Genomic DNA, 24,098 nt, shown 5'->3' with positions numbered 1-24,098 from the left:
TAAATCCTAGATTTACTAAACTATTTATACCATGAGATAAATTCCTGTGATACCATTTAAAATAAAATCCCTAAAATAAAGTCTTGGATATAAATTACTCTCCTTACTGTAGTGGATGAAAGGAAAGTTTTAACAGAAGAAAATTTCTGTGAAGACTGGGGAAATTCACAAATCCATCTAAACCTAAGCTGTTCACGTGCCCCTCCCCATTATTTTTATTTCTTGTTATCATGCTTATGAATCCCCAGTCCTACTTTAGGTGCTAATACAGTGAGTGAAAACTTCTCTTCTGAGACCCCATCTTCTACTTCCTGATGTCTCAATCTCAGGAAAGAAGTTAGTCATGAATTTTGTCAAGTTACTATACTCAAATAAGAACATAGAGGAAGGAAACACAGGAATCCTTAAAGAAATACACTAAGTGTTTGATTCCATTTGGATATAGCCTTTTGTCTGTTTTCTGTGTATGTCTGTATCACAATCGAAGTTCAAGTCTATCAGACTAACCTGATTATCTTGCAGATTGATCATGGGTAGAAATTATGTCTAATTTCTTCATTTGAAAGACTCACTCTTTGCTATCTTTAATGCCAATAATATGTATAAGGCCAATGATATGTATAGTGACTATTGGTATATATAGATTAGAAAGCCCTATGTTGCCTTTCTCAATAACTACACTTAACAAGTGGCATTTTATATCAAGAGTAAAGACATACTATCTAATGTCCTTGAAGTGAGACAGAGTTTATTACAAACCTATTGCTTTTGGTAGAAATATTTAGAAGCCTCAGCCTTTTTTGTTTTAATTGTTACACTGTGCCTAACAGGAAGTGAATGTGGGATTCCATCTAGGAGGTGCAAAGGGATTCAGTGTTCAAGGAACTTGGGAAAGAAATGCAGCTGTGATAAATCCCAGAGAAGGGAGGTAAAACAATCAGAAACACAAAGGGGAAAGGTGGTAGAATAAAAACTGTAGAAAAACAATGATTCAGAAGGGAAAACAGATATACAACAGGAAATGTTATGCCCAGAGCTAAAAAGTAGCATTTTTGTCAACTTTGTGTCCAAGACTCTATGATGGGGTTATATTCAGGACCCCTCTAAGGTGAAACTCAAATTGATGACAGGTGATAATCACAGAAGATAGACTGGAGAAGGAAACAAGGAGTTCAGTTTAGTCTGTGACACCCATGAAATTCAGGTTCTTCCAAAGTTTCAGGAAAGAAGGAGTCTGAAACTACTGGCTCAAAGTTGAGTTTTGAGGATTTGAGATGGATTTTATATACTCAGGGGTTGGTAACCCTTTGCTACTTACTTTTATGTTACCTGAGAGTTGATTTTGTTGGGAGCAGTTCTGTAAGACTTAGCGGGAAACTATATTCTTAGAGCCTTGATAAGGTAAGGCCAACTCTGTACAATGTTCTAGGACAGAATCTGAAACATTTCCTCCCTGAAATAATGAATACAATTTAACCTTCTTTCTAAAAAAACAAAACAAAAAAAAATGACGGTATTATAACTGAAGGAAATCCCTTTAGCTTCCTACCATGTGGGTTTCATTAGGAAAGGATGTGATTCTCCTTGGTGGAATTCAGTCCCTGACATTGCTAGTTATATATTGGCTTTCATGTCAAGATGGTGGGAAAGCTGGTGGGGAGACTGTAGCATTCACCCTAAAATCTGAAGCAGGGTTAAGAAAAACAAAGGCTCCCGGGGAATGTAGGCACAAAGACTGGGTTTCTTGAGCACCCATCATTTGCCAGCACGATCTAGTTAACTCATAGAATAATCCTCCGAGGGAGAGATTGTTATCCTTATTTTTACAAATGGGGCTCAAAAAGGTTAAGGAACTTGCCCAAAGTTACACAACTAAAAAGTGGTATGACTTTGATTTGGCCCCACGTTGCATGCTTCTGAAATCCATGATCTTCCCTCTACATAATGCTGCCATTTTAAAAAGTATTATGTAAAAAAGGAATGAAATCTGAAAACACACTAACATATGGATGAATCACAAGGAGAGTATGCTAAATCAAAGACACCAGTCACAAAATGCCACACAGTCTACGATTCCTTTTACATGAAATGCTCAGAAAAAGCACATCTATGCACATCAGAAAGTCGATTAGTGGTTGCCTCGATCTGGGAGTGGGAACAGGGAGTCACTGCAAATGAGCTTAAGGTCACTTTTTGGGGGGATGGAAGTGTTCCAAAAGTGACTGTTCAACTATATAGTTACCAAAAATCATTGAACTGCACGTTCAAAACGAAGTTATGATGTGTAAAATATAACTCAAGAAGTGCCCTGTAGAAAGGTATAATCACTATCACCACGAATAACACTTGGCCTTACTCTTTCCCACATACACAGCTTTTAGTGAAATGGGTAGGAGCTCTAGGGATGGGGAAACAGAACACTTGGCTCTCTGTGCATCCATCAAGATGCCGGCCTGACAGCTATCACCGAAACTCCAGTGCTTTGCTCTGAGTAGGAACATAGGTGGGGCAAAGGCAAGACTTGAAGGAATCAATGAAATGACTTATTTCTTAACCAGCACAGACCATTCCTCTCCTGTTTATCACCTGGCCTTGGGGCCAGAGGAGAGAGACTGGGTTGAAGGTAGACAGGGTCAAAAGAGAATGAAGCAAGATAAATAAAAAAGAGGAGAAAAGCCAATGAGCTGGGATTAAGCCACAGATGCTTAGACCCTCTTCATCCCTAAATGACGCCCTCAAGGAACGGTGACCACAAGAGAAAAAAACTCAGACTGTGTTTCTCACTGGCTGGCCCTGGGTAAGATGGCCGTCATCACAGACGTCATCACGACACCTTCTCGAACTATGCCTGGATCAGCCAAAGTTGCAGCACAACCTTTTCTTTCGAAGGCAACTGTTGTCTTCTGAACAGAGCCAGCCAGATGAATCCCCCCTCTCTCCTGCCTGGTTTGAGTGACCACGGTTACTGTCCCTGAACCTCGCGTTGGTATTAAAGCTAAGAGGGGCTTCAGGGATCACTTGCTAGAATGGTCCCCAAACTTGTTTTAGCAGCAGAATCTTCCTTCCATCTAAATGTGGAAAGTCAGACTTAAAAGGCAGGTGGAAAGTGTCATTGCTGTGCCCTGCTTAGTGTGTGTGTGTGTGTGTGTGTGTGTGTGTGTGTACACATCAGGGGTAGGTGGCTACCAGGAGCTGTGACCTTGGACTTCCTTCCCAAAATAACTCCTGAGATACCTTTGAAGAATCCCTAGGGCTTCAGGGCCCAGAGTCTACTGATAGAGCACAGTTTCCTTGTTTTGTGTATTTGAGGAGATATAGAGGATTTCAAGTGACTTTAGAGACAACTTGGGCAAGTGTATGTGAACGCTTAGCATTGAGGCAGACCTGGGCGGGGAACCATCTTCTGTGACCTTGATGGAACTATTTCGCTGTCTGAGTCTCAGTTCCCTCCTCTGTAAGCTAGTGGTCATGCTCCCCACGGGGTAGTTGAGACGATCTGTGGGGCCAAGTACATGACTCCCAGCCTCGAGAGGATACTCTGCCAGTCCGAGGCTGCTCTAAGACTGAAACCCATGCCAATCGCTCCCTGGTCTGGCGCCAGTTCGATCAAACACAGCATGTCCTGAGAATGAAGAGCAAAGAGCCCAGCGCGCACAGGCCAGGAACCACCCAGAGGAGCCGGTATCCTCCCGCAGACGCCGGGAGGTGATGCTGTGGCTGGTGGGGAGGGGGTTGGGATTCCTCTTCCTCCACGGCTGCTATGGTGCCTGGGCTGCCCTGCATCGCCTTCACACCACTACCTTCTGGCGGTGGCTGCTGACAAAGCGAACATGCGGTTTAAGCATGAAAATGTGAGAGGCAGTATCCAGTGATGGTCAAGAGCTCGGACTCTAAATCAGATTAGACTGGGATAAAATCCTGGCTTTACCACTTGCTAGGAATCCATGTGCACTGATAGGCATACTGCTTCGCAGCGTGCTAAAGGTCAGACAGGCACTCTGGTCCAAGTACACAGACTTTGCCTGGTTCAAATCTCAGCCCTGCCTTTCTGCGAATAGCGTAACCTTGGATAAAGGCAGATATTCTCCCTCCCTGCCTCAGTCTTCTCATCAGAAAAATGGGGTTAACAGCTAATGAGACTGAATCATACGGTATTGTAAGGACAGAGTAACTGAACATACATGAAGCACCCAGAAGACTGACTAGCACACAGTTCCACTATTAGAAATTCAGATTAGCGTTCGTAATAGTTATTCATAAGACATGCAAAATTCAGGACATCATGATACACTTATATGAAAAATAAATTTATCCATCAAATATTTTTCAAATACATACTTTGGTTGAAATAAATTTTTGTTTATCTTAGTTCCTTATATTATGTTTGGAGGAATTTTCTAGGTTGGGGCTTCCCAGATGGCTATCAAAAGGCTTTTCTTTCCTTCTTTTTTTTTTTTTTTTTTTTTTTTTGGAGGCATGAGTGGGGGAGAGGGGCAGGGGGAAAGAGAATCTCAAGTGGGCTCCACGCCCAGCGCAGAGCCCGACATGGGGCTCGATCCCACAACCCTAAGATCATGACCTGAGCCAAAACCAAGAGTCAGATGCCCAACTGACTGAGCCACCCAGGCGCCCCAAGGCTTCTTCATTAATACCTTAAAAATATAGATATGTGAGGGTTCAAAAGTAGTTTAGAAAGATTTTCTTTGTATAAGTCAAACTCCATTCCTCATAAATTACGTTCTATTTATAAAGTTTTTGGGCCTTGCGTTGGTACCGGCTGTGTGACATTGGAAAAGTCCGTTAAATTCTCTGTACACCTCAGTGAAAGGGCTGAACGGAATGACCTGAGTCTTTGGCTCTGTAGTTCCAGTGTTCTACGTTAATTCAGGGGGAACCACACAGACTTCATTTACAGAACTAATCTATAAAAAATAAAATAAAGAGAAGCATCATGCATGAAGTTTGATGACTGAATTCCAGAGATAATTTGTTGAGATGTGAACACACTATGATCACAAGAAGAATCTTAATTTCCTAATGGGTTCTGGAAACAATATAATGTATATCATAGAGATTCATACCCAGAGATTTCAGATTTTTCCCTCTAGCAATTAGTTTCCTGACCAACCATGCCTCATTCACTCTTCTTTCTGCTTCCATCGCTCCTCCTGTTTTTTCTTTTTTTTTCTTTTTGGTCTGTTTTAGTTTTGTTTGACTCCTATTTGACTTTTCTGCCCCATTTTTTCCAGTCCCACTTTTAGCTGGTTCTTATTTGTTCCTTGTTCTGTTTGCCAGGAAGTCAGGAGAGCAGGGAGAGGGAGAATTCAGATTCGCAGCTCACTCAGTAATGCTTCCTTTCCACACCGGGGCTGAGACAGCAGCCAGGACGTGGGGTGGGAGAGTATGGAAGTGCTTGGTGAGCCTGGAGGCAGCCCTCACAGCTTTCTTAATCCACATGACGGAGGAGGCCTCATTAGTACAAGAGGCCCGGTTGGCAGGCCTGCCACGTCACCCACTCTGTCCTGTATGTTTCCTTTCTATTACAGGTGTTTTTGCTTTAAAACTGTTAGCTCTCACTGGTCAAATAATGAAAGGGGAGTTATATATGCTATCCATCAAAGGGAAGGACGGGAGAACAATTCTGTATCAGTGCGCTGGGGTTACCGTAACAAAGTACCCCACAGTGGGTGGCTTAAACATCACAAAGTTCTTGTCTCACAGAAGGACGCTACATATCCCAAGATCAAGGTGTGGGGAGGGTTGGTTCCTTCTGAGGGTTAGGAGGAAGAGTCTGTTTCTCTCTTCTAGCTTCTGGTGGTTTGCCGACAATCCTGGTTGTTCCTTGACTTGTTGAAGCATCTCTGACTTCATCTTCATACATCCTTCTCCCTGTGTATGTGTGGGGGTCCAGATTTTTGTCTCTTTATAAGGAAACCAGTCATACTGGATGAGGGGGCCTAACCTAGTCCAGTACGACCTCATGCTAACAGAACTAATTATATCTGCAACAACGTATTTCCAACTAAGATCTCATTCTGAGGGACTGAGACTTGGGACTTCAGCATATGAATTTGGGGCTGAGGAGACATAAGTCAACCCAGAACAAACTCCCTTGACCCATCTGTAGGAGAATGAACGCTGTGGGTTGTTTGGGCCCAGTGGGAATGGGGGTAGAGCTCAGCCCAGCACTTTGTACATTCTGTCAACACTTCCACACAGAGACTGGGACTGCCCAGTGCCCCGTGCTTTATCATTTGCAAGACTTTATTTTAGCTCATATAAGGGGTGGGGTTTGTGACCAAGGACTAGATGGCTTTCTGTATGAAATGAATGTGATCACAAAGGTACTGAATCCCCAACGTGGTCAGCGCTTGGCTCTAATCAATTTAACTACTAGTGTGTAAACATGGAACATAAAGGTGGAACAAAAATCCAGCTGCAGGAGAGAATATTTGGGGGGGGGGGAATAGGAGAGCCATGTGACAGTCCCATACGCGGTGCTCACTTCTCTCATCCACATGGCTAGAACTGGGTAGGTGCTGGTGGTCCCTCAGGGGTACTAATACTATTGCTTAAGAACCATAAGCAACCGACACAGTACTGACTCAGACCAAATTAAAGAACAGTGCTATTATTAGCCACAAAATGACAGGTGATATGCGATCTAGACAAGGGCTTTCCCGTTGCCTGTTGAATTTAGCTTTTTATGCTTTGAATAGATCTGACCTTCACCCTGCTAGAGCCTTCTTAACAAATGCTCCAGTCAGAGACAAAATTAAACTAAAATGAACTTTAGGAAAATTTATTGGCATTTTATTATTTAGATGGTGAAGTACAAGAGAGCGAGGCTATGTTTCGTTCATGCTTGCACCCCGAGTGGCAAGTCAGTGAGGACACGTCCGTTTTGTGCGTTCACCACCTTTATTTGGTCCTGTAAAACCTATTCTGACAAAGACTTCAGTAAGAACTGCTCAGGTGGGTTAGCTCACATGTTATGACTTGTCTATTGCTTTGGACCATTATTTCTTTCTGATTTGTAACAGGAAAACCAGTATGTTGTTTTCAAACAACAGAAGACTTAAAAAGAAAAAAAAAAAAAGAAGACTTAAAAAGCACATCTAAGGTGCACCTGGGTGGCTCAGTTGGTTAAGTGTCTGCCTTTGGCTCAGCTCATGATCTCAGGGTGCTGGGATCGAGCCCCGCGTCAGGCTCCCTGCTCAGTGGGGTGTCTGCTTCTCCCTCTGCCCTTCCCTCCTTCATTCTCTCTCAAATAAATAAATAAATTCGTTAAAAAAATTTAAAAAAACACAACTAAGCAATTTCTGAGGCATAGGTGTTCGTTATTACAGGGGATCAGCGGGCAGGGTGCATTTTAAGATAACTCAAATTATGTTTAAAATTATTTGATAAAATATCACCCTGTAACATCTGTCTGCTCAGTGGGTATTGAATAGTGAACTAATGATTTTCCACTAGGATCACCTTTAAAAGGCGTTCTTTAAATTTTCAGCCCTTGAAAGTTTAATCGCGTCTCTTCTAAAAGGATATCCACATAAAGCACAGCTCGAGAGCAGTAACTATATTCATTTATTTCCTCTGCTCTACAAGACAGGACTTTTAAAAAGCCACAGGAAGAACATTTAATTGCTTGTCTATAGACATATATGCACATATGTATATTGCTTGTCTCTATATATGTATTTATATATAAACAAATACTAAAATTTATGAAATAGACTCTTGTTAGCATAAAGTGTCTGAGCCTTTAAACGGAAGAGCTGATTTAGCAAAGAAAGCTTCCCCTGTCAGGTTAACAAAAACCAACTTAACATTTGCAGCTGTAAGGAAACTAATCCTCTACACCGATTTCACTGAGCGGCGCAAAAGGGGAAAAATGGACGAACCCAGAAATCGAACCCCTAGTGTATACTCTAGTCACTAAGAATAAGTCAGTCAGTAAACAATAAATCCCCTCACCCCGACTCTGTCAGTCAGCAAACTCTACGAGGTCTTATCTTCTTCAGTGTGCACTCTTTCTCCTTTCCTCCCCATGTCTGAGGTCACCGCCTTGCTCACAGATGGTCCCCCCAGGCCATCAAGCACTGCACTATCTCCCAGTTGGTCTCCGCACCGTCAGTCTCTCACCTCTTCTTTTCAATTTATTCACTAGTTCTAGAACTAATCCTCCTGTAATTTTCCTCTGATCTTGCCACTTCTTGGCCTTTAAACTTCAAGCCATTGCCCATTACCTAAAGCAGTGTTTCTTCAGACATGGTGCTCCCTGGATTGGCTGTCTCAGAATCACATGACGTGCCCTCACATCGAAAAATGCAAAATCTCTGGAGAGTGAGGGGTGGAAATTCCAGTGTTTAACAAGTACCACCCCATCCCTCCAGGGGATTCTTGAACACGCTCAATATTAGGCCTGTCGGCCTAAAGCAGTGATTCTCGACTTGGGCAACACACCAGAATCACCTGGGAAGCTTTAAAAAAATTGCTGATGCATGAAGTCCATCCCTAGAGTTTTTGATTTAAACTATCTGGGATGCAGCCTGGGCATTGAGATTTTTTTTTAAAGCTTCCCAAGTGGGCATCTGTATCAAAGTGGCTTATACGGGGCTACATTTAACAAAAAATTCAAAGAAGCAGTTGCTTAATGACACCAGTGTTTCTTCCCTCAAGAAGAGGAGCCCCAGAATGAGAATTCAGCACTGGCGCAGTGGCTCCCTGACATCGTTGCTCTGTTGCCCATTCTTAGCATATCCTTTCCACCCTCAACCTGACTTGATGATGCAAGATTATGATGGGAGCTCCAGCCAGCAGTCCAAATTCCAGACTAGGGGAAAGGATGAAGGGGGAAAAGGCCACACTTCCCAGCTGGGTCGGCCCTTTTTAAGTAAACCTAAACCAAACTTCTTCCAGAACTGCATCACGTGGTCACACCTAACTAGAGAGGAGACTGGGAAGGGTAGTCTTCTCTGACTGACACCTTAACTAGAAAGGAAAGGGAGAGAATGGGTACCGGACAATAACGGACTCTGCCGGCCGCAGCACCCAGCCTGTATTCCTGGGCTCTTCTCTTACCATCTGACTTGTCAACTCTTCGGTTACTCAGACTGATCAACTTCTCGTTCCCTAAAAGTATATAACGGATGCTCCCATCCTATTAGTCTACATCTGTGGGTTCTCTCTATAAAAGTCTACCCTTCAGCCATTATTGTTTTTAAAGATTTTATTTATTTATTTATTTATTTGACACAGAGACAGAGAGAGAGACAGCAAGGGAGAGGGAGAAGCAGGCTCCCAGCTGAGCCGGGAGCCCAATGTAGGGCTCAACCCCAGGACCCTGGGATCATGACCTGAGCAGAAGGCAGACGCTTAACCAATGGAGCCACCCAGGCACCCCAACCCTTCAGCCATTAAAAGAGATCATTTACTCTCCTGAATGTCAAGGTCTTATGTGTTGTCTCCTCATAGCCCACCATACCCCTCACACAGAAATCCAATAGAGAAGGAAGAGCCCCAAAGGGATTAACAAGCCTCCACCGCTTTCAGTGGATCTAGGGAAAAGATAAGAGGTGCAGGAACCACGTGGAAAGGCAGGAAGTTAGACAAGGTACTTTGAAAGGGGTTGAGTATAATCTCCAGACAGGACGTGAAATGGGATAGGGCCTGCAGGAGTATAAGCAGTGGCACTCAAGAAATCAATTCAAAAATATCTACCTGAGATTGAGTGCGACTCTTTTTGGAACAATTTTAAAACTTCCTTTAATAAATCAAGGGAAGAATTTCATCAAGGAGTTAAAATCTAATGAGCTATTAAGAATAAAAGGCAGAGAGGCAGTGCTTTCTGGATATAAGGATAAGCTGCAAGACAACCATGATCAAAATTACAATAAGGTCATTAAGAAAAACTGAACTGGAAACTCGTCTCATATCAACTATGTTAGCTACAGCAGCTGGGTCCTAAAATGCATTTAACCTATTGTTTCCTAAATTATAAACCTATGCAACATAGGACAGTGTATTCTATGGGGAAATATATTCTTTTTGCAACTCTGGAAGTTTCCTCCCTGTCTGGGAAACTATTTATAGAGCACCCACCATATGCCACGTGCTTTTCTAGGTGGTGGAGATACAGCAGTTCTGAACAAAATAAAGAAGGTTCCTGCATTCTTAGCGAGGATGACCAAGAAGTGCTATGGGTCTGAATGTTTATATTCCGGCACAATTCCTATGTTGAAAATCTAATGCCCAAAGTTATAGTATTGGCAGGGAGGGCCTTCGGGTGGCGCTCAAGCCATGAGAGGGAAGCCTCCATGAATGGGATTAGGGCACTTATAAAAGGGGCTCCAAAAAGATCCCTCACTCTGAGGACACAGCAAGAAAGCACCAGCTATGAACCACGCAGAGAGCCCTCACCAAACATGACCAGGTGGTGCCTTGGTCTTGGCCCAACTTCCAGACCGATGAGCAATACATTTCTGTTGTTGCAAGCCACCCAGTCAGTCCATGGTATTTTCTTATAGCAGCCTGAATGCAGTGACAAAAAACTAACAGGCAAAAGAGAGTGCGATTCAGAGGGTGATAAATGCAGTGAAGAAAACAGAATATGATTAAAGAATGATGGATGACTGTGGGTAGTTATTTTAAGATGGGGTTTTCAGAGAGGCCCCCCCCCAGACGGTGACATTCTAACCTAGTATCTGACCTTGAGAAGGTGCCAGTCAGGTGATGATCTGTGAGAAAAGAACTTCAGCCAGAGGGAAGAGCAAATGTAAAGGTCCAAAGATAAACTGACCTAGTCCTGTATAAGTAAAAAAAAAAAAAAAAAAAAAAATGAAAGAAAGAAAACTATCAGTTTGGAATTGTCTTCGGCTGCAAGTAACAAAGATTGGATTTCAGTGACTTAAACACGGAAGAGTTTATTTTCTCACGTCATTAAAAACTCAAGGGTAGGGGGGTGCCTGGGTGGCACAGCAGTTGGGCGTCTGCCTTCGGCTCAGGGCGTGATCCTGGCATTATGGGATCGAGCCCCACATCAGACTCCTCTGCTGGGAGCCTGCCTTCTTCCTCTCCCACTCCCCCGCTTGTGTTCCCTCTCTGGCTGGCTGTCTCTCTGTCAAATAAATAAATAAAATCTTAAAAAAAAACAAAAAAACTCAAGCGTAGGGGATAGTAAGCATCCGTTCATGATTCAAAGATATCAGGTATGAGATGTGAGAGGTCCCAAGGTCCCAAGACTGCTGCTCCAGCTCTAGAAATTGTGTCTATGTTCCCAGCAGGGAGCAAAAGGCAAGGACATAAGATAATTAAGTACATCCCTTTCTGAAGGACTTTCTCAGAAGCCTCACACAGAACTTCTATGAACAGGTCATTGGCCAGGACCAGGTCATGTGGATCTCCCGACCACAAGTTTCATGATCTGACTCACACAACATCCCTCACCATACTAACTGGCCAGTGAGGACAAAAATTTCCCATCTGTAAGCCAAAGTGACACTTCCTGAGGCCCAGGATGGGATCTTTAGCAAGACTGGGGATGGGTAGGGAGCCTGGACGTGAGACGTGGGGAAAGGGCTGCTACAGTGGGGAGAAAGAATGAGAGGCGATTCCTCGACATCTACCCACTCCTTTCTGCCCATTTTCTTCTTGGTTTGTTTGTTCACTCATATATCTGTGAAATACTGAACACCTACTCTGGACCAGGCACTGTGCTATGTTCTGGGAATGTAAAGATAAATACAACACAGCCTCCGCCTTTGTGGAACGTAGGGCCTAGCACCTGGGCAGACACACACATGTAGACCACTGACTGCAGAACGGGGTCATCAGCGCCGCGATAGAAATATGCGGGTGATACGGGACAGGCATAAAGGAGGCAGCGATCAGCCCTGCTCAGGGGGCCGCAGCCAGGAAACAAGACTTCAAAAAGGGGGTGGTGGCACTTGGACCAAACTCTGAAGAACAAGTGGCAATGGCCTTTCTCTTTGTGTGGCCGCAGGCTTCCTGCCACGCATCAATATTTCTGTCTTGAACCAAGGGAAAGTAGAAATAGCAATGTTGGGGCGCCTGGGTGGCACAGCAGTTAAGCATCTGCCTTCGGCTCAGGGCGTGATCCCGGCGTTATGGGATCGAGCCCCACATCAGGCTCCTCCGCTATGAGCCTGCTTCTTCCTCTCCCACTCCCCCTGCTTGTGTTTCCTCTCTCGCTGGCTGTCTCTATCTCTGTCAAATAAATAAATAAAATGTTTAAAAAAAAAAAAAAAAAAGAAAGAAATAGCAATGCTGATGTGGTGAGAACCAACTATGTGCTGTCCCCTTTCATGAGTTCATCTGAAATGGTATTTACTCAGTCCAGTGAGAGGTTTTCAGGTCTGATATTTTGACTAAGAAATGCATCTACCTCAAAGTAGCAGATATTAGACTATAGGCATCTAATCATAGAGCCAACTATGTAGGTAGGTGGGAGCTGGGGTTACCCCGTAGTTTGATCACGTGAGGACTGTGGTCTTTGGGATTGTTTTCGTTGTTCAGATTTTTTAAAGATTTATTTATTTGAGAGAGAGAGAGAAAGCCCTCGAGCACACATGAAGGGGGGAGGGGCAGAGGGAGAGAGAGTTTCAAGGAGACTCCATGCTGAATGCAGAGCCCGATGTGGACTCGATCTCACGATCCTGAACCGAAACCAAGAGTTAGATGCTTAACCGTGTGCGCCACCCAGGCAACCCGGGTCTTTGGGATTCTTTGCACTTTTCCTTCATGCCTCCAACTGTAGTGGTCCCAAGCTGAGCCAGTGAGGCTTTAGGACTCTCTCTTGAATCCAGATGAGACACACCTGGAGGCTTTCCAGAGCACTCAGAATGCTAGATATTTTTCTCATTTTCATTTTGTAGTAAATTTAGGTTGACAAAGTTGAGCTATTTGGTTAATTGTTGGGGCTGGGGTTTGAACACTGGTCTCTGTAGTAGCAGAGTCTTTATTCTTGACACTATACCAGGCTATTCCCCAGACAGCTTTCTTTCTTGGAATGGCCCCAAAATTGGCCTACCTGCTTTCCTTCCCTTTCACTGCCACTAAATACTATTTCCACTCAAAGTCTCCCCCGCCCCCAACACACTTCAGGACAAGGACCTCTTCAGCTGGCACACAGCTGATTTGAAGGCTTTTAAGGTTTACTCAGAGAGTAAGAAGAGGAAAACAAGCAGGAAGGGGGAAAAAAAATAACACAATTATGGTCTTTCTGAAGCTGCCAGTAGTGTGAATGGACCTCGGCTCTGCATTCTGGAAGCCTGAGCACTTCTGAGCCCCAACTATTTCAGACTTTCTCCATGTTAGGTCTACTCAGATCCTTCCATCCTTAGGTACCTTCTTTCCTGCTTGCCCGTGCAAGTGCCAAAAATGAGCATGTGCCATCAGACTTTGACCCAGGCCTGGGTAGGCTGAATTCTTGGTTTCAGGAATCAACGTGCTTCTTCCCAGCAAAGGACATGTGAGTAGGAGCAGGACACCCCATGACCACAGTGACACTGGTCATGTAAGCCATCAATGAGTATAAGGGTGAAGAGAGAAACGGAAGTGAAGAATGCTACCAAGTGTGCAGGGACTCAAAGGTCAGAAAACTTCCCCCGACGTGATAGGTACACCCAAGAAAGTGACATTCGAGCTGAAGAAAAATCTGGGAAGAACTCATCGGAACAAGAATGCGAAGAGATCATCAGACCCATCTCAAAACACCACTTCTTCAAATACTCCAATCCTTGGTCAATGAACCCACAAAAGCCCCTATTTGCCAAGCAAACGGAGTTTGAAGTCACCATAGTTATTACCTACATTGCCCTCCTCAACAGAGCTCCAGTTTTTAGCCAGAATGACAGCTTGTTAGAGCTTCAGGCTCTGAATCTTGGACTTTTTGTTCCCATAGTGGGTCTCATTTGGAAGAACTTCCATTTGACATGGAATTCCTATTTCCATTCTTGCAATCTACTTACTGAGCTGAGGAATTGGGGGACGCTGATTTTTTTTTTCCTTTCTCAGATATTCATGATACATCAACAGATCATTTCTGATTTTTCATTTTTCAATATCATTCCTGCCATCTCGTAACTGTGGAAATTCCTATTTATCTTAGAAGAATAAGCCACTCCCCCTCACCTACACGGACAGATTTCTGATGCAGGTTTCTGATATGTCAACTTACTGGGTAGAAAAAGAGTTCCTAAAATTGCTGCTGGTATATAGTAAGCACTTCATGCCTCTTGAACTCTGTATCTCAAACATTTTGGGTTTTATGTCATTATTTTTGTTCAAATGGGTTTTGTTATTTTGGTTTTCTATTACAGTAGCCCATGCCTGTCCGTACTTATGCTACTGAAACAAGCAGCAGGTGGAGTAAGAAATGAATAATGGGAAAGCTAGTCAAGGATAAATCTTAATTTTAAGAGTATTGTTCTTACTGGCACTTCATTAACTTTCATAAAAATCTATTCATTTTGATTTCCTAATAATCCTTATCTGGGTCCTGCTTAAAAACAATGGCTAGTATACAAAGACCTTCCCGATGAGGACCCACTACAGAATTTTCACCCCTCAATGAGCTAGACAAGGCAAATATAAATCATCAGAATCCTATGGTTGTAATTTGGGAATGTGTATTTTAAGTACAGTTGTCCCCTCCATGGAAGAGAGAAATACCCTAGATACTGGTGTGTTAAAGGTCTTCAGAGAAAGAGAACCACTAGGGATACACAGGGTGTGTGTGTGTGTGTGTGTGTGTGTGTGTGTGTGTGTGTAAAATGGGGAATTGGCTCACCTAGTTTTGGATGCTGAGTAATCCCACAGTTTGCTCTCTGCAAGCTGGAGACTCAAGAAAGCAGGTGGTATCGTTCAGAGTCCAAAGGCCTGAGAACCAGGGGAATCAGTGGTTTAAGTCCCAATCTAAGGGCAGGAGGAGACGGATGTCCCAGCTCCATAGCCAGGCAGAGAGAACTCAATCTCCCTTAACTTTTTGTTCTATTCGGGCCCTCAGGGGATTGGACAAGGCCCACACACATTAGGGAGGGCCATCTGCTTTACTCAGTCTACCAATTCAAACACTCATCTCTTCCAGAAACACCCTCACAGACACACACAGAAATATTTAACCAAGTATCTGGGCATCCTGTGGCTTGATCAAATGAACACATAAAATGAACCATCACACTGGGTCCATTCCCTTGATCACAGCAGATGGCTGAAAGCCCCATAACCCATAATTCTCAGAGCAGAGCTGTGGGGAGATCACCTGTGGACACTGGAGAGGCTTTCTGTATGTGCACAGTGAGGGGAGACACTGGAGGAATTCCCTACAGTCAGCATGCGGTCAGGAATGAGGACACCGTTCACCTCTCACCAGGGGGTAACCACATGGCAAACAGCGGGTTCTGAAGGAGATTGCTGGATCTTCCCAACTGGGGGACTCCCATGAGCATCTTTCACCAGAAGTCATGTTTCCTTACTATCTGAATTTCGAGCTCAAATGGCTGCATCTGTTTTAGTACTGTACCATCACTGAATAATGAGGAAACTGCTCAGATTATTTTAGGCCATAGCATGTACCATAATGCAAAAATCACTCGGCAAATGTTCTCTCCATAAACCAAGCCTTATCAACCGTTTTTTGTATTCATAGATTCAATCTTTTGTTTTCTGAGGATGAAATATGGTTTAAGTTACCAAGTCTGTTCAGATTCAGAGCGCCTTCCCATTATGCTCTGAATTTCAGTATTAGGCTATGGTACAGGCACCACCAGAGATCTGATGTAAAAATGTGAAAGGATTTCAGGTATCTATTTAGGTGTCATCTTTGCGAAAGAAAGGTCATCCCAGTCATTCTGGGACAGTCTTTTCCTCACACTTCAGCATTATAAAAGCATTCTCCAAGTTCAGACAAGGAAATTCTGTAGGACAAGGGGAAGGATGCAGGAAAGGGGAACGATATATCTGGAAAAGAGGTAGGAGAGAAAGTGGGGAAGGAAAAATGAATTTGTTCTTTGGGAAATGGGCTGATTGAGGACCTGGTATGACCAAGAGATACAGGAATGAAGGGAAGAGAAAAATAAAGGGAAATACGCAGTCACGGGGTTAGTGGTCAGAGGAAGTTCAAGCTTTCCAAACCCGGGCCCACCACAGGCCCCAAAGACGATGTGAAGAAGCGAAGTAGGCCAGGTGCGGTGGTGCGGGGAGAGCACACGCCGGCACGTCTGAAGCTGGCAGCTGCCACCCAGGCCTCACTGATTGCTGGTTCCCATGTGGAAAGGTGGGCCGAATGTGCCCTATGTGTGGCTTTTTTGTTTAAGAGAATCCACGAATTCACGCTTGTGTGTCAGAGTAACCTGATTTTAAAACGTTGGCCAAAAGAAAAATTCTGCACACCACAAGTGGCCCTCAGCCATTAGTGTCTACCTCTGTTAATTATCACCTGCTTCTTGCTAGGAATACTTGCAGAATGTTGGGTGTGCACAATAAGAAATACCAGGAGGTCTTCTCATTCGGGGTTGGCATTAGTAACTCTGACCTGTATTACCCTCTCAATTTCTTTGTTGCTTTCAGAATGGCACCGTGGGGATTTAAAACTTGTCAGTATGTGTCACCTGGTTAAAACTAATAACCAAATACAGAGATAGATAGATAAATAGATGGATGGATGGATAGATAGATCTTTGAATTGTTAGGTAAGTAAGGCCAAAAATACTTAATTAGCCTTAGGAACGTGTTAAACATTTCTGGAATTGAACCTAAGGAGAGAAGATAGAATATTGGTACATTTGCCCTGAAGTCAAATTCCTTGAAAGACCTTTCTCCTTTGATCAGAGGACAATTATTTAAATTATCCTACAGCTGACACCTTACTTTCTCATATCAAACAAGAGCCATTGATCTTATTATAATCAAGATCAAGACAAATAGCCTGGCGGATACATAACAGAGTCAGAGGTCCACGTGAATACTGAATAGGGAGCAATTGTTTTTTAACTAAATGAAATCCTAAGGGGGAGGGGGCAAGAGTCAACCTGATTTCTTGTTATTTTTATCAGCTGGCAGCTGATAGGATTTCTCTGAAAGAAGGTACTCTATACAAAGTACTGACAAATGCCTATTCACCCAAGAGTCATGACCATTTCTAAACAGCTATTTCTGAATTCCCAGCAAAAGGTATTCATTCTATGACCTGTTTTTTCTGCCTAAGTGTGGGACCTACATCGAACCTCTCCTTTCAATACTCAGTGTGTCCCTAGCTAAGATTCAAGACTTAGCCCAGCTCAGTGGCTTATCCATTTGTCTCTCCCCCCCCCCCCCGCCTACCACACCCCCACTCCCTCAATAACGCACAGATCTGCCTGAGCCTAGAAGAGGGTTACGTCCCGATAAAGCCACTGTAAATCGAAACTATTCTAGGAAGAAAATGCATTTAATACATTTAACCTACTGAACATCACAGTTTAGCCTGGCCTCCCTTCAGGGTGCTCGAAACACTTACATTGGGCAATAGGTGGGTAAGATCATCGCACACCAAGCCGGTTTTATAATAAGCGGTGAAGAGCTCACGTCACGTACTGACTACTACGCCGAAAGTGAGCGACGGAGTGGTGGCCAGTGTACGTGTGCGCCCTCACGCACGCGTGGTGGTCTGCAAGCCGAGGCTCCCTGTCGGGGCCCAGCGTCACGAGAGCGCATCATGCTGTACCTTGCTAGTCTGGGGAAAGGTCAAAATGGAGAATTGAAAATAGTTTCTACTTAATGTGTCTTGCTTTCTCACCATCGTCGAGTTGAAAAATCCTAAGTCAGGCCATCCTGAGACAGGGACCATCTGCATACAGGTGAAAGAAGGTGAAGGTACAGGGGATCGGGCTTGAAAGGCACAGGTGGCCCCCGCAGAGGGACAGGGGTTTGGAGGAGAAACTTAGGCATTTGCAGAGAAGCTGGATCAAACAGCTGACTTGTAAGTTCGAGAAAACGCCAAGACGCTGGGATTCTATGGCAATTTAACTTTTTCTTCAGAGTTTGTTCTAGTTACAGATTCAGGGTCTCTACGTTTCGACATCAACATTTCAAACATCAGTGTTATATGGCTGATATCATTATACTTCCTGGGATTTTGAGGTCAGTAAGGTCCCCAGTTTCTGAGCTTTCAAAGTGCTTCAAAAATTTTTATTATTCTTATACTAATCCCCACAGAGATAGCACACAAGAGCCCACTAATCCGTCTGGCATCACAGGCACCATGCTCCTTCAGCCCTGCTCCCTCTGTCCTGCTTCAGCCTCTGCCCTCTGCCCCCAAAGCCCCTTAACATCCTGAGGAATCGTGCGGCTCAACGCTCCCTAGCCCAGGCCCTGGGATGGAATGCACGGTTTTGAACTGAAAGGTGAATCACTAAATGTTAGGGCTCCGCAGTCCAATCTACCTTGCTTCCCGATGCTTCTTCAAATAAATGGATGCCATGGCAGTCTTTCTAACTTGCAGTCCCTGCCCTTGAGGAGTGGCAGGTAAGCTCCACTTTGCTCAGCCTCAGGGTACAGTTTCCAGCTCTACCGTCGCCAGGAAGGGGCATTGGCAGTGATGGACAGTTCCCATGCAGCCGGCACTCTGTGGGACAGTTGGGGCCTGAGGCTGCAGAGGGTCAGGCTAGCTGGCTGTGGCAGTGAGCAACGAAAGGCATCATTTAGACCCCAGCAATATTGTACAGAAATCCCCCAGGGGTTCTTGGAGATGCCTGGGGGAGGCCGGCTGCCGCCAAGCAGGCGGGCCGAAAGCTGTGGACAGCGGAGGGAGGGCTACAGCGAAGGGGCCTTGGAGCCATGGGGACAGGTGTGCTCTCCAGCCGCAGCTCCTCACTGCCCTCCCGCCCTTCCGCTGCACCAGCTCTCGAGCCAACGTTCAAAGCTCTCGAAAAACTGACTGACAAGAACATGCATTCCCCTTTCCACTTTCGAGACCAAAGACGCCATGAAAATTAACAATGAAGTCACCCAAGTAATACACTCGGGGGCTGGGAGCTCCAGAAAGAATCACTGTACAATGTTTTTAGTTCCACCATTAATTTGCACGAGTGCCGGAGGATCCCAGATCAGCTCTCTGTGAGCCCTTGGTTCTAGAAGGCCCATGGCACAAGCAGGTTCCTAATCCTACCTCACATTCTAGTTTTCGGAAGAGTTTTTTAAGACATGTTACCGGGGCTCCACCCCTACATCCATTACATCAGAATGGCCAGGGTGAGGCCTGGACACGGTATTTATTTAACAAACACACACACACACACACACCCTCTACAAGTATTTCGCACACCTACAGCAGGGTTTGAGAGCCACTGAGAAGTTGGAAGGAAAGAGGACCGGACTGATAACCAAAGGGCCCTATTTCGAGTTACGGCCATATCGTCAACTAGGTAATTTCGTTCAATCCCCTTGACCACTCTGGGCTGTAGATACCATTCCTACATCAGCATGACTTGTAAAAGAAAAAAAATGGGAAATGATCTAAATATCCAGGAGAAGATTAATATAGCCAGGTGCTAAGATACTGTACAAACATTTAAAATGACATTAAGTGGGAAAAAGCATAATATAAAAGTTTTACATAACGACCCCATTTTTGAAACAAAATGAAAATTATATAACTAGATATAATTGCGAGGACATACACCCAAATTTTTACAGCATTTCCTTTCTAGATAAACAACTTCCATCTTCTTCTTACACATCTGTATTTTCTAAATACTCTGTTAAGGGGCAAAATCTACTCACACACATCAAGCCTTGAATATCAGTCTTGAATACAAGTGGAGAAGAAATGAAAAATATTTATATAGATAAAATTCTAGTTCTTGTATTTATAAGGCAGGTAGATGCAAAAACCTGATGCTCTGCTTCTCCTCCAAGTTACTCATAAAGAGGTACTAGCCTTAAACTTGTTCATCTTCCTTATTAGGAACTAAAGATCCAGAGGAAAAAAGTGAGACAAATGAATTCTCCTACAGTATTTGTTCTGGGTACTGGTGGGTCTGCCCCCATTTGCCTGGAGGGAATAATTAGACAGGAAGCCGGAGTGAGAAAGTCAGGAGGCCAGAGAGCCAGGGGAGAAGGCTTTTTGATCTGTTTCTCTTTTCTAGAACATTCTGTCACATTTTTTGCCTGGTGTGTTGGTGGCTATGAAGATAAAACGAGAACATCAGTGAAAGGACTGAGCACACCATTAGACACACAAATGCTCCACAAATTCCCATTCATTCATGCATGTTTCCGCAAAGGGAATAACTTAGCTACTCACCCAAAGTGTGACCTCAGAGTGTTCTCATCTCCTTCGTGTCTGCTTCCATCCCTAAAAAAGTAAGGAAAATAATAGCACCCACCTTCCCGGGTTGCTCTGAGACTCAAATCAGGTGATGTAGGTAAAGCACTAAGCAAAACATTTGAACACATAACAAGCACTCAATACATGGCAGTTATGAATATTACAACTTAGTCCAGTATCCCTCAACCAAAACACCCTGCAGTATTGATAAGATTTTCACTGTAATCCGGAGAAAGAGCTGTACAAGTGCATAGCTCTAACAGTTTGGGATGAGAATGATAAAAATAGTTTGGAAGATTGTATTTTGATTAGAAAAATGTACTTTTTTTTCACCATTTCAGTACTAAAAAAAGATTATTATTTCAAGTGCTCAAGAATAATCCCTCTGTGGTTTAACACCAAGAATAGAATATTTCATTTCAGAAAGAATGCCTAAGAGAAATGATGAGCCACTGATAAAGGTTATTACACTACAAAATGACTTTGGGTTTAAGGCAAGTATTTTTGTGTTATAAAAGTGATTAGGCCTTTAGAAGTGTTTCAAGACAACACAGTGTATGCATATAATATAATGAACGTATAATGACTTTTGTCGTGGGGCTTGAGGTTTCAGGAGGACCAGGACTTGGTAGAGGAACGGGAAAAAGAAACGTGGACATTGACGGTTTCAATTCACAAGCTTTATTGAAATAAATAAGGTGTGAGAACAAGACAGACCGGCGGTTCCCAAACTTGTGATGCCACGGAAATCACCCAGGGAGCTTCAAAAAACACTAGAGCCAGGGTCTCACCCTCAGAGATTCTGATTTACATGGTGTGGGGCGTGACCTGGGCTCCAGAATTTATTAAGTGTCTCCAGGTGATTCTGATGCATAAACAAGTTTGAGAACCCTGCCACAAAGGATCCATCTGACCAAACGGCCCCCAGGTGTCTCCCTTCCTCTTCCTCAAGGGGACGTTCCCAGGGCACAGCACGGAGAGCAGCCCGCACTGGGGACCCTCTTTGCTTTCCCCTTTTTGCCCTGCCCTGTGCTGGAAGAGTTACATAACTGCCCAGAGCCAATTTGGGTTGCCTCACCCAAGTCCAATGATCAAATTTCAGACTGTAATTCATGCTGGGCCAGCATCACGCCACCTCCCTTCCTCTGCATCTCGGTCTCAGCTTGGACCCCCCTCCTGTAGCTGTGTCACAAAACCAGACACTTCCATTTCTAGCCACTGAAGAGCCTCCATGGACAGGACTTAAATCCTGTACTCAGTGATATCAACAGAATGGGAAAACATGCTTCGACCACTCGTGTTAGGTGGAAGCCCAAGGTCAGATGGTAGCTTTGCAGGATCTGGTGATCCACGCCCTGCGGTCTAAGCTCTGTGCGTGTGTCTGTCTGTACGGCATTGAGCTAAATTGGGTCACATATAAACTTAGCTTTTGAATTGAAAAAGAAGGCAGTCATCTACTCACCTTTTTAACAGAGTTTAAGCTTTACTAGGCAGTAAATGCGAAGTAATGAAATGAGGTACTTGCAGAACTAAAATTTGAAGGCCCAAGTATTTTATCTCCCAGGCGATATCCACAGAAGAAACTAGGAAATATGTAACAGATGTGGCTTATGTACAAAATAAAATTATATAGAAGTTTTGTTGGCCTGGAATGATTAAAATAGCTTGAAATTTTAAAGTGCTTTCATGATAAAAATAATCTCAGCTTGCCCTGAGAATGTACCTGTGCGGTATTTTTGTTCTTGTGCTCCACATGAGGAAATAGAGGCTCACAAAGACGGTGTCCTGCCCAAGGTCACATACATGGTCAATAAATAGGGTCAGGACTCGAACTCATGACCTCTTCATTCCAAGGCCACTAGAGTTTCCACTGTGCCACCAGGCGGCAAACATCGCTGATTACGACTCGAATTTATTAGATAATTTCTAACTTTCTGCTTTCCCCTTCATTTTCTTTATAAATGCCAGGACTAGGCTTAGCTCTGTTACTGATCAGGAGACGTATTAGGACTTTTTCTGCAAGGAAGAGCGGGTTCCTCCGAATATCTTAAGGAGGAGGATTTATTGGGAGGTTATGTAGTTTTGCGAGGCTCACACAATCCAAAGGGCAGCATGAGAGAGGGCTTGGAAAATGGACACGAACCAAGGAGACTGCACAGACTACATAACAGAGACAGGCTGGCTAAAACGTTGTCCTAGCCAATGCCACTGCCCGATGCTGCTGCCCCAGACAAGTCGGAACCGTTCCTTCCTCTTAGGTCACGCACTAGACTCAAAGCCCTACTCGGAATGCCTAGTTGGTCAGGTGCGGCGTCCTGGCTACAAGTGCCAGGAGAGAGGCTCTCTTGCTTTCAGCTTCCACAGTAGGAAGGAGGGACATTGGGACCCCTCAACACCACAGATACTAGGGAATTTCCCAACAGAACGTAGGGTTGGATGTTGGGACAGCCAGAGAAATGACAATTATCTCCTGCAGAACAACACTGATCTAAAAGGACTTATCTGTATTTATCTACTTTCCTGCAGTATTAGAAGACCTTTTTTCCCCAAGATTTTATTTATGAGAGAGAGAGAGCGCATGAGCATGAGCAGGGGGTAAGGGCAGAGGAAGACGGAGAACAGGCTCCCCCCTGGGCAGAGAGCCCCACGTGGGGCTCTATCCCAGGACCCTGGGATCAGGACCTGAGCTGAAGCCAGACGCGTAACCAACTGAGCCACACAGGCACCCCAGTATTAGAAGACCTTTAAGAAAAGTTCCTAAGGAAAATTATAAGCTACTATAAAAAGTATATTTATTCTTTCCATTATAAAAAAATCTGTGGTTAATAACTCAAAGTCACTGGCGACATTAGCTTGCACGCTGAGAAAACAAAACTCTGCCCCTGGGGAGTGTGCTAGGAGGTCTGTGGGGTGACCCTCTCATTAGCTTTCTAGCAACCCAATTTCAATCCATAAAAAAAAATTGCCCAATGCAACAGGGTCACATCTGCCGTAAGCCAGTGTGCAAACAGACTGCTTGTGGACTCACTCATTCAGCCTACATTTATTATGCACTCTTCTACGTGCTAGGCATTGAGGTTTTCAGTACCTGGCACTAGGAATACAAAGATAACAATTCAGGTATCCTTGAAAAACATCTTGTCTGTGCATGGGCCTGCCTTAGAGGTATGAATAGGAGTTTGTGTATGTTACAATGCAAGAATTAGAGATAATCTAATTTTTCAAACCACATAGGGGATTTAGGTAATCTGCTACTGGAGTAATAGAGAGACTAAAATGTTTAGATCTTATCAAAATTTATCATCTTGGAAATTCACCTCCTGCTGTATCCTCGAGTCTCCTACCTGCCAGGTTTTTCCCCTTTTTGGCTCTGTGCTTACATACTCAACTAAAAAATAAAAATACCTTATTGCTAAGTGCTATTTTTAGAGAGAATCTTAGGTCTTGAAAGATTTTGTTCTATAAATCTGTTCAGCATGCTGTCTTTCAGAAAAATAGAAAGGAGGGAGCTCACGAAAGACAGGTTTATACTTACAGTCGGGCTAATTTAAGTGATAAAAACGGAGCTGGAGCCATATATGGGAAGAGCTGAACAAGGACTTCGTTGGTATCAGAGTTTAAATCTTTTTCGAAACAGTGCAAGCACCACCACAATTTGTGGTAATATCCTTTCTTTCCTGAAGCTGTACCTGGGCTGTATCAGCTCAAAGTCTGTTTTCATAAACCAAAACAGAGAGAGTTCCCTAGAACAATGAGGCTTAATCTGCAA

General features: G+C 43.9%; 1 protein-coding gene across 1 annotated transcript in view; it reads left to right on the top strand.

The window, feature by feature from the left end:
• RGS7BP (regulator of G protein signaling 7 binding protein) overlaps positions 1-24,098 on the top strand; it is a 103,166-nt gene that overhangs the window by 2,314 nt on the left and 76,754 nt on the right. The gene's annotated exons all lie outside the window — the stretch shown is intronic.

Source organism: Ursus americanus, chromosome 5, assembly GCF_024610735.1.
Source record: "Ursus americanus isolate L20-20 chromosome 5, mUrsAme1.1.p, whole genome shotgun sequence".
In the NCBI taxonomy this organism is placed as follows: Eukaryota; Metazoa; Chordata; class Mammalia; order Carnivora; family Ursidae; genus Ursus; species Ursus americanus.
Note: the sequence above shows the minus strand (reverse complement) of the source record. Positions and strands in the feature narration are given on the sequence as shown.